This window comes from Salvelinus sp. IW2-2015, unplaced genomic scaffold (genome assembly GCF_002910315.2).
Source record: "Salvelinus sp. IW2-2015 unplaced genomic scaffold, ASM291031v2 Un_scaffold1396, whole genome shotgun sequence".
In the NCBI taxonomy this organism is placed as follows: domain Eukaryota; kingdom Metazoa; phylum Chordata; class Actinopteri; order Salmoniformes; family Salmonidae; genus Salvelinus; species Salvelinus sp. IW2-2015.
Window position 1 is genome coordinate 205,109 of NW_019942881.1, and position 10,621 is coordinate 215,729.

A 10,621-nucleotide genomic window follows, 5' to 3' on the forward strand; every position below is an offset into this window, starting at 1 on the left:
AAAAACAGAAAAGTGGTGCATGCATATGTATTCACCCCCTTTGCTATGAAGCCCCTAAATAAGATCTGGTGCAACCAATTACCTTCAGAAGTCACATAATTTGTTAAATAAAGTCCACCTAAGTGGAATCTAAGTGTCTAAGTGTGTGCAATCTTAGTGTCACATGATCTGTCACATGATTCCCGTATATATATACACACCTGTTCTGAAAGGCCCCAGAGTCTGCAACATCACTAAGCAAGGGGCAACACCAAGTAAGTGGCACCATGAAGACCAAGGAGCTCTCCAAACATGTCAGGGACAAAGTTGTGGAAAAGTACAGATCAGGGTTGGGTTATAAAAAAATATCCAAAACTTTGACATCCCACGGAGCACCATTAAATCCATTATTAAAAAATTGAAAGAATATTTCACCACAACAAACCTGCCAAGAGAGGGCCGACCACCAAAACTCACGGACCAGGGAAGGAGGGCATTAATCAGAGAGGCAACAAAGAGACCAAAGATAACCCCGAAGAAGCTGCAAAGCTCCAGAGCGGAGATTGGAGTATCTTGTCCATAGGACCACTTTAAGCCGTACACTCCACAGAGCTGGGCTTTACAGAAGAGTGTCCAGAAAAAAATAATCAAACAATGATTGACATTCGCCAAAAGGCATGTGGGAGACTGCCCAAACATATGGAAGAAGGTACTCTGGTAAGATGAGACAAAAATTTTGCTTTTTGGCCATCAAGGAAAACGCTATGTCTGGTGCAAACCCAACACCTCTCATCACCCTGAGAACACCATCCCCAAAGTGATTAATGGTGGTGGCAGCATCATGCTGTGGTGGTGTTTTTCAAATCGGCAGGGACTGGGAAACTGGTAAGAATTTAAGGAATGATGGATGACGCTAAATACAGGAAAATTCTTGAGGGAAACCTGTTTCCATCTTCCAGAGATTTGAGACTGGGACGGAGGTTCACCTTCCAGCAGGACAATGGCCCTAAAGCATACTGCTAAAGCAACACTCGAGTGGTTTAAGGGGAAACATTTAAATGTCTTGGAAGGGCCTAGTCAAAGCCCAGACCTCAATCCAATTGAGAATCTGTGGTATGACTTAAAGATTGCTTGAAGGAGCTGGAGCAGTTTTTGCCTTGAAGAATGGGAAAAAAATCCCAGTGGCTAGATGTGCCAAGCTTATAGAGACATACCCCAAGAGACTTGCAGCTGTAATTGCTGCAAAAGGTGGCTCTACAAAGTATTAACTTTGGGGGGGGGGGGTGAATAGTTATGCACGCTCAAGTTCTGTTTTTTTGGTCTTATTTCTTGTTTGTTTCACAATAAAAAATATTTTGCATCTTCAAAGTGGTAGGCATGTTATGTAAATCAAATGATACAAACCCCCCCAAAAAAATCTATTTTAATTCCAGGTTGTAATGTAACAAAATAGGAAAAATGCCAAGGGGGTGAATACTTTCGCAAGCCACTGTACATACACTACCGTTCAAAAGTTTGGGGTCACTTAGAAATGTCCTTGTTTTTGAAAGAAAAGCACATTCTGTCCATTAAAATAACATAAAATTGGTCAGAAATACAGTGTAGATATTGTTAATATTGTAAATGACAATTGTAGCTGGAAACTGATGATTTTTTAGACTAGTTGAGTATCTGGAGCATCAGCATTTGTGCGTTCGATTACAGGCTCAAAATGGCCAGAAACAAATAACTTTCTTCTGAAACTTGTCAGTCTATTATTGTTCTGAGAAAGGCTGGCTATTCCATGCGAGAAATTGCTAAGAAACTGAAGATCTCGTACAACGCTGTATACTACTCTCTTCATAGAACAGAGCAAACTGGCTCTAACCAGAATAGAAAGAGGAGTGGGAAGCCCCGGTGCAAAACTGAGCAAGAGGACAAGTACATTAGAGTGTCTAGTTTGAGAAACAGARGCCTCACAAGTCCTTAACAGGCAGCTTCATTAAATAGTACCCGCAAAACACCAGTCTCAACGTCAACAGTGAAGAGGTGACTCCGGGATGCTGGCCTTCTAGGCAGAGTTGCAAATAAAAAGCCATATCTCAGACTGGCCAATAAAAATAAAATATTAATATGACACTGGACAGAGGAACTCTGCCTAGAAGGCCAGCATCCCGGAGTCGCCTCTTCACTGTTGACATTAATACTGGAGTTTTGCGGTTACTATTTAATGAAGCTGCCAGAGCATAAATTCCATGGGATATGTAGGTCTCCAGTTTTATATGAGTAAGCCTGGGGAGTTAAGACACTGGCACCTGCGTTGCCTGAAGTAAACATCAGACCCACACAGCACTTTGTACACTCCCCTATGTATTTATTTGGACATTGACGCTAAAACTTTTAATTTGGTTCTATACTCCAGCGTTGGATTTAAGATCAAATGCTTTATGACGCGGCAGTACAGTGTCTCCTTTTGTATAAGGGTTTTTCATATCTCTTTAACAGTTTAGAAATTCAAGCACTTGATCTAGTCCCTTGTTGTGCCCAATATAAATTAATGGTAAATAATGTATTGTGTCATTTTAGAGTTCATTCTATTTAAATAAGAATAGAATATGTTTCTGAAAACTTCATTAATGTGGATGCTACCATGATTAAATATTTATTATGATTTAAATCGTGAATATTGAGTGAGAATGATAGAGGCATAAATATCATACACCCTCCCTGTTGTGGCAGCCACATCCAGACCATTGTAATGCAACAGCACAATCTGTATATTAATTTCATAGTATTGTGCAAGTGAGGATTGGAATAAGTTTACACTACAGGAGTTGTTGTAAAAGTGACTCAGGGTGAGGAAGCAAACCTGGCTGGTACATGCGCCCGTGGGGACAAGTCAAAGACAGGAGGGTGTGGCAGTGAAACAGACACCTTTGTTTAAAGAGTGAGTATAGCTTAGTTTAAACAAGAGCACATTCGCATTTACCTCTAAGTCTGGACTCCGGGATTTAAAGTGGCAGAGCAGTGTTCAAGGTTCTAGTCAACATTCAGTCCACCTTCAGAAATCAGTGTGGGCCATAGATCCCCCTCAAACCCAATGGCTTCTTAGGGTAGCATAATGTGGGCAATTCCATGATAAGGGAATTATACTTTTACTCAGATTTTTTCACTTGAAAATGTATGCCAAACAAAAACCATTGATTTCAAAGTTCAACAAACCAAACTACTTTTAACATTTTTTTAATAAAAATAAATAACGAATTTAGTGAAAAAACTGTGCAGATGCAAACTTTGGTGKCAGAATTACAGTAAAATCTCCCTCAGTGTTTTATGCGACCACATTCTCCAAAATATCTTAAAATATTTGCTCCGAATTCAAATAAAAAAGATGGGTTGTCAGCTATGACATGGCATCTTGAGTTAAAAAAAATATATATTTTGGTTATTGAACTAACTTAAATTTAGTGGATTTACACACGGTAACGGAATTACTGTAACGGAATTACATCATGGGTCCCTGATCTCTACGACACAGAAATGCATAATTAATCTCCTCATGTTTCACAAGTTTGGACATCACAGCACAGCTCAGTAGTTCAGTACAGTAGATATACTGTACTAGTGTATTGGACTACTGTGCTCAACTCACTGTACAGTACTGTATTCTACTTGATGTACTGTACTTGTGCTATGCAGACTTGTGAAACATGTCTATGATAGGTCCAGTCCGGTCTGTCTGTGGACGTTAACATCAAGGTCAGGGTGGACTGACCAAATTTTTACACATTTTCAACGTCAATGGAGGTCTGGTGTTAGTTGGTGCTCAGTGGGTGAGGATGTTGGTTATAGTAAATGGAAAGAGGGGACTCATGGGTAGGTCTCAGTCAGTAAGAGCTGGGAGAGGTGAAATTAACTGGAGAGAGAGAGGGAGAAGTTGTCAAGACTCAGACTGTTTTAACACTCTTGGTTTGACCACCAGACAACAGAAAGACAAAGAAAATAGTTGTGAGCTGAACATAACAGTATGCCATGGTAGGGAGGACAGGAGCAAGTGACCCAACTGTGTTTGTGACCATTGTAGCCAATTCAGTTGCAGTAATTCCGTTACATTTTTGGGGTAATTCTGTTACCAATTTGGTAACGGATTCACACGTTTTTTTTTTTTACTTCTGTGAACTTTCGTTATCCTCTCTCCAGAGGAGGAGGGAGAGAAATTAGAAAATATCTTAAAGGTGTGGGTTTTTGGTAACGGAATTACAAGGCAAGTTTTCTTAAACTTAAGAAGGTAAAGAAAATGTATCCAAAGCTAAATATAAGTGTTGATATTAGTTGACAGGGGTCTATACGTCAACATTGTGTATTTCTGATCTGTTTATCCAGAAATCAAAGCCTTTAGTTATGCCAAATTTCTTAGATGGAAAATGGTTCAAAATTTTATCTATGCCTTCATTTACCCAAAATATAGACTCGCAGCTTTCATTTGACACCCAATATGATATGCTGCTATGAGCTTCACATGTTGGTGCTCATGGGCCGCTTTAGATGGAACTGCCCATGTACAGTTTTGAATAGAGTGAATGTTATGTGAAATAATGGCGCGTGCTGCTGTAATAACTGATTAAGTGTCAACATTTTACTAGTGTGAAAGGTAGCTTTACTGTACTGATCTTTCATAAATCAGGGTGTGCCTCTATTCTGTGGGCATTACCAAATAAAGAAGAGCAGAACCACTCAAGTGAAGGGCATTCTACAGTGAAGCAGGTGATTAGAACACATGCCCGTTCTGAACCAGAGGTGCTGTGTACAGTTGAAGTCGGAAGTTTACACACACCTTAGCCAAATACATTTAAACTCAGTTAACAATTCCTGACATTTAATCCTAGTAAAAATTCCCTGTCTTAGGTCAGTTAGGATCACCACTTTATTTTAAGAATGTAAAATGTCAAAATAATAGTTGAGAGAATGATTTATTTCAGCTTTAATCTCTTTCATCACATTCCCAATGGGTCAGAAGTTTACATACACTCAATTGGTATTTGGTAGCATTGCCTTTAAATTGTTTAACTTGTGGAAGGCTAACTGAAACGTTTGACCCAAGCTTCCCACAATAAGTTGGGCCCATTCCTCCTGACAGAGCTGGTGTAACAGAGTCAGGTTTGTAGGCCTCCTTGCTTGCACACGCTTTTTCAGTTCTGCCCACAAATTTTCTATAGGATTGAGGTCAGGGCTTTGTGATGGCCACTCCAATACCTTGACTTTGTTGTCCTTAAGCCATTTTGCCACAACCTTGGAAGTATGCTTGGGGTCATTGTCCATTTGGAAGACCCATTTGCGACCAAGCTTTAACTTCCTGACTGATGTCTTGAGATGTTGCTTCAATATATCTACATAATTTTCCATCCTCATGATGCCATCTATTTTGTGATATGATGCTGCCACCCCTGTGCTTCACGGTTGGGATGATGTTCTTCGGCTTGCAAGCCTCCCCCTTTATTCTCCAAACATAACGATGGTCATTATGGCCAAACAGTTCTATTTTTGTTTCATCAGACCAGAGGACATTTCTCCAAAAAGTACGATGTTTGTCCCCATGTGCAGTTGCAAACCGTAGTCTGGCTTTTTTATGGCAGTTTTGGAGCAGTGGCTTCTTCCTTGCTGAGCGGCCTTTCAGGTTATGTCGATATAGGACTCGTTTTACTGTGGATATAGATACTTTTGTACCTGTTTCCTCCAGCATTCTTCACAAGGTCCTTTGCTGTTGTTCTGGGATTGATTTGCACTTTTCGCACAAAAGTACGTTCATCTCTAGGAGACAGAACGCCTCTCCTTCCTGAGCGTTATGATGGCTGCGTGGTCAATTGTGTTTACTTGCGCACTATTTTTTGTACAGATGAACGTGTACTTCAGGCATTTGGAAATTGCTCCCAAGGATGACCCAGACTTGTGTGGAGGTCTACAATTTTTTTTCTGAGGTCTTGGCTGATTTCTTTTGATTTTCCCATGATGTCAAGCAAAGAGGCACTGAGTTTGAAGGTAGGCCTTGAAATACATCCACAGGTACATCTCCAATTGACTCAAATGATGTCAATTAGCCTATCAGAAGCTTTAAAGCCATGACATAATTTTCTGGAATTTTCCAAGCAGGTTAAAAGGCACCAGTCAGCTTTGTGTATGTAAACTTCTGACCCACTGGAATTTTAATACAGTGAATAAGTTAAATAATCTGTCTGTAAACAACTGTTGTAAAATGACTTATGTCATGCACAAAATAGATGTCCTAACCGACTTGCCAAAACTATAGTTTGTTAACAAGAAATTTGTGGAGTGTTTGGAAAAACGAGTTTTAATGACTCCAACCTAAGTGTATGTAAACTTCCGACTTCAACTGTGTGTACATGATGTATGTGAGTCACCACTAGGGGAAAACTGGAACAACCCAATGAAATCCATCCCCTAAAAAGGATTGTCACATTAATAAGCAATGACAGCGGGTAAGACCAAAGGAATGTGCCTATTTTCAATGTGATGATTTCACTCAGAAGTTTAAAAAAATTCTGAGCTCAAAACGCATAGAGGTACGTTGTAGAAGGCAAATGTCAGAACTTGGCAGTAACAAATCATATTTTTTCAAAAACATTGTATGCACATGGCTCTGGACAATTCCTGGTCTTCCCATGGACTTTTGTGAAATTAGTGGAAAAGAGGAAACATTAAAAAAACATCCGGCAAGATACAAATGGCCTTCAAAAGAGACAGTGAGTTTGAATGCCAGTATTTCAAGAATATATAGATATGCATTTTTCTTGAGGCAATACCTTACCTAAGTTTCTGTTTGCTATAATAAAGGATATGTGGATCAGGATATTGATAGAAATAAATTAAACACAACAATACATGCCAATACTAAACCAATACTAAATACATAAAGAGTTGGATGTTACCCAACTGAAATGAGGTCAGTCGACAGTGAATCAGTGAATCAGGGTCATTGTTGCTGTAAGGGTGAATATGTGGAGCCGTGGACATATCTGTTCAAGTCGGAGTGCTGTTGGGCCACTGTAGCCATGCAGCAGCTTGTCTAAGAGTAGAGGCTGCATTCCTGAGAGATTGATAATTACTGAGGAACTCCTCTTTCCAAATATCCTTCACCCCCTCTCTCCCTCTTGTTCTCCTCCCCCCCCACACCTCCCTCTTTCTGCCTGACAGAGAACTTACACAGTAGCCTAGGAACCAGTCATAAAAACATAATGGCAAGGGCCATAAGAGAACACCATTGTAAGATAAAGTTTTAAAACTAATTATACACAGGCTAAGGTTACCGGTACCCCTCATTACTCTCTCATATTGTTCACATGTTTCAATAGTGAGAGACTCTTGAGTTTCTCAGACTGGGCTGTTGAATCTGCCCGTTTCTAGACCTCATATTAGTGTTGCCGTGGGCCTAAGCCTGGACCTCTGTATCTATGGAGATGAAGACCCTGGTCTGAGGGAACAAAACCAGGGGAGGTGAAGTCTTTTGACAGTAGTGACTTAGTGACTGCTGGGATAAACACAGCTGTGGCTTAAAAAACATCCTCTCCTGCCACTGGCATCTCTGAAGTCTCTGTTCTCTCCAGTCAAAACAAGCCCTCTGTGCCCCAACCACAATAACACACACTCACTCAGTCACAGACTGCCATACACTAAGCACTATGTAGGGTGAGAGGACTGGGAAATCTTATAGTAAGGACTAGATGGTTTAGGGTTAGCAGACATGCAGACAGAGCAGAGCAGACTAATCCAGCAGTGGACAGATGAAAATGTTCTCTATGTAAACTGTTTTGACATTTCATAGTGCCTAAATAGGCTACTAAAAGAAGGCCTGTCCCGTTTGGCTACTACTACTGAAACACAGTCCGCCGACCTATACTTGTGCACCGTCAAGGAATGTTGGCCTGAGAACATGAGACACACGCTCACACACACATTAGCGTGGCTAACGTTTTGACTGATTGGATTTCCCATTAGTGCTGATCAATGGTTCAATGATTACAGATGAGTAAGTAAACCGATCCCACTGATTAAACATATTGTCTACCACTCTGTCTACACAAAGGAGGCTCCTCACTACACTACAGACCTGAGTCACTGCTGATTTCACCACACTCACGGGACTGTCGCCCATTCCAGACTGAGGCTAGAATGTCTACAGCCCATCATAATACTGAGATGTTATCTGTCCACACTGCTGTGAACTAAGTTCTACTGACTAGCCCTCCTCCCCACTGGTCACTGTGGTCATTTTTCCCTGAGTTCTCCCAAACACTAACCACTGTCTAGACTGAGCTATCCTTCCTCTCTTAAGATCCTCTTGATCTGTCATGCCCTCTCTTCCTAGGGCCCTGAGTTTTGCTAGGTCAAGTCCCATGCTAGAAGAAAGGTCAGGGCCATAGTTGTGCAGAGGAATCTCCTCCTGGAACTGTGGTTACATAAGGCACCTGTTATCTCCATGGGTACAAGCCCTGGCTTGGCAGGCGGCCGAGTGAGAAGGAAGAAACACCAGTGCAGGACACACCCTTCCTAAACAAAAGTATATTGTCTCCACTCCAGTTCAGAAGTCATGGTGAAGTCATCAGGGGCAGAGGTTAGAGAGGGGTGTTCTGAAATGATGAGGARAATTTTGTCAAAATAAACTATAGGCCAATGTTTATTAGCAGACTGCACTGGTAATTACTGGTAATTATCAGGTTTTAGTTGTCCACAATCAAATTAATGAGACAAAACAAGCAACTGACATATCATGTGGCAACGTCTAACACGACTGAAATCTGTCCAATTTATCTCCAAAGGGACTTTATCCATAGAAAGATGTCAATAAATTGGAGTCCTGTTTCATTTCACAATTGATCTGCAGTCAAAACAACTTTGTTTGCAGCTTTCAGTTCTAAGTCCATGGACAGGCAATGTACAGTATGTCTACAAACAGAAGAAGTCCCCTCTTGAGAACTGAGACTGTCAGGTTATCTCCAGTCAGGTTAATAAATAATCTTCACTCAAGATAAAGGAAATACATGTATCAGACTGCCATGTGGCCATTGACTGGGAGAGATWGTGTTATGGTGAGGTAGGTTGGCGCTATATCAGTGTCGATGAGTCCTGCTCAGATAATTAATAGAAAACTAATGTCTTTCATTGTAAATATCTCTTTCGTAAAACATGTTTAAGATTATATGTATTTTTACCTGTCTGTTTGACAGTTCCAATGCAATTCAACATTGGGTCTCCAGGCTATCCACCACCCTGACCGTGCATGCCAAGTTGGCTGTACCTGTACTGTCCCACCGATTGCCAATCATGTAGCCTATGTCAAATTAGGCCTACCTCACATAGTTCTAAAAGCATGATCTTGATTTGCCTGGAAACCCTATGTTGAATTGCATTGAATTCTACAAAGGGGAGAAATAAGCATTTGAATCAGGAACGTTTCCTCTCACGACCTCTACAAGCCAAAACGTGTAATAAAAGTATATTTTAATGTACTTTACCGTTTGGTCCTTTTGGCGGTAGGAATGTGAGACAATATATCCACAGGAAAGTATAATTACATAAATTTTTCGAAGCYCTGGTAGTGCATTCCGATTTCTATCAACTGAAGCATGCCCACAACATAAAAATACAGGCAGGACTTGCTGAGCTCGTGCACGTGTTTCCATGGTTCAGCACATGCTTCAGGTGATAGAAATATGACTGCACTACCAGCCCTTTGAAAAGTTTGTGTAATTATACTTTCTTGTTGATATAGCCGATTGTGCGACATTCCTACCGACAAAAGGACTATTCACAAGGCCAAACTGTAAAGTATGTTAAAATAGAATGGTATTCAACATTCTGGCTTGTAGAGGTCGTGAGAGGAAACGTTCCTGATTCAAACGCTCATTTCAGCCCGATGTAGAATTCAATGCAATTCAACGTTGGTTGTCCAGGCAAGATATTGATACGTCATTGAGATCTTATTTTCCTCATTGTTTAGTAGGAAAGTTAAACTTTAGGATGAAAGTTATGAAATATATGACACTTATCATTATTGCCACGTTCATATGCTAGTCAGAACTAGGAAATGTCCGACTTACTGATTCGTTGAACGCGGCACACGTATAACTAGGCTACAACCATGTAGAACATTTCAGAGTTTCCTAGTTCCAACAAGTATTTGAACGCGGCATATGTCAGAGTTCCTAAAAAAGTTATGACATTATGATGACACGTGAGTTCACGTTCCCCTCATCACACAACTGCCAAATTCAGCATGCTACACTACACACTGACTGTAAAGTATTAGACACTTGCCATACAGAAATGGCCTGCAGACGACGGCAAAAAATAATTCATTCGGAATATGTTTACCTTTGTATTAAATACTTTTAAATCCCGATTTGATAGGTCAAATTCTGCCTCATCTGCTTTACATTTGAAGCGTTTCCACTGCGTTCTTCTCCAAAGTGTTTCACAGTCCGAACTGAAACACCAGGTAAAGCATTTCCGCTAAATGTGCCACAGGAGGAGACTACAGTGGTATTTTCTGCTGACCGAAACACTCCAAGAATTGTTTTCCACAAACTGGCTCAATCGGTTTTTCGCACGAACGCTCCAATGGTTTTCCCCAAATTACACAATAAGTGCG

General features: G+C 40.6%; 1 protein-coding gene across 7 annotated transcripts in view; it reads right to left on the reverse strand.

The window, feature by feature from the left end:
* The window catches only part of LOC112070701 (NHS-like protein 3), a 50,681-nt gene extending 40,060 nt beyond the window's left edge, over positions 1-10,621 (reverse strand). For 4 of the 7 annotated variants that reach the window (XM_070439081.1, XM_070439080.1, XM_070439079.1 and 1 more), the window contains exon 1: positions 9,486-9,609. The gene's annotated coding sequence lies outside the window, so the exon portion shown is untranslated. Of the gene's footprint in view, positions 1-8,438; positions 8,601-9,485; positions 9,610-10,344 lie in introns of those variants that run through there. The other 3 variants (XM_024138139.2, XM_070439082.1, XM_024138138.2) reach the window with 3 other exon arrangements.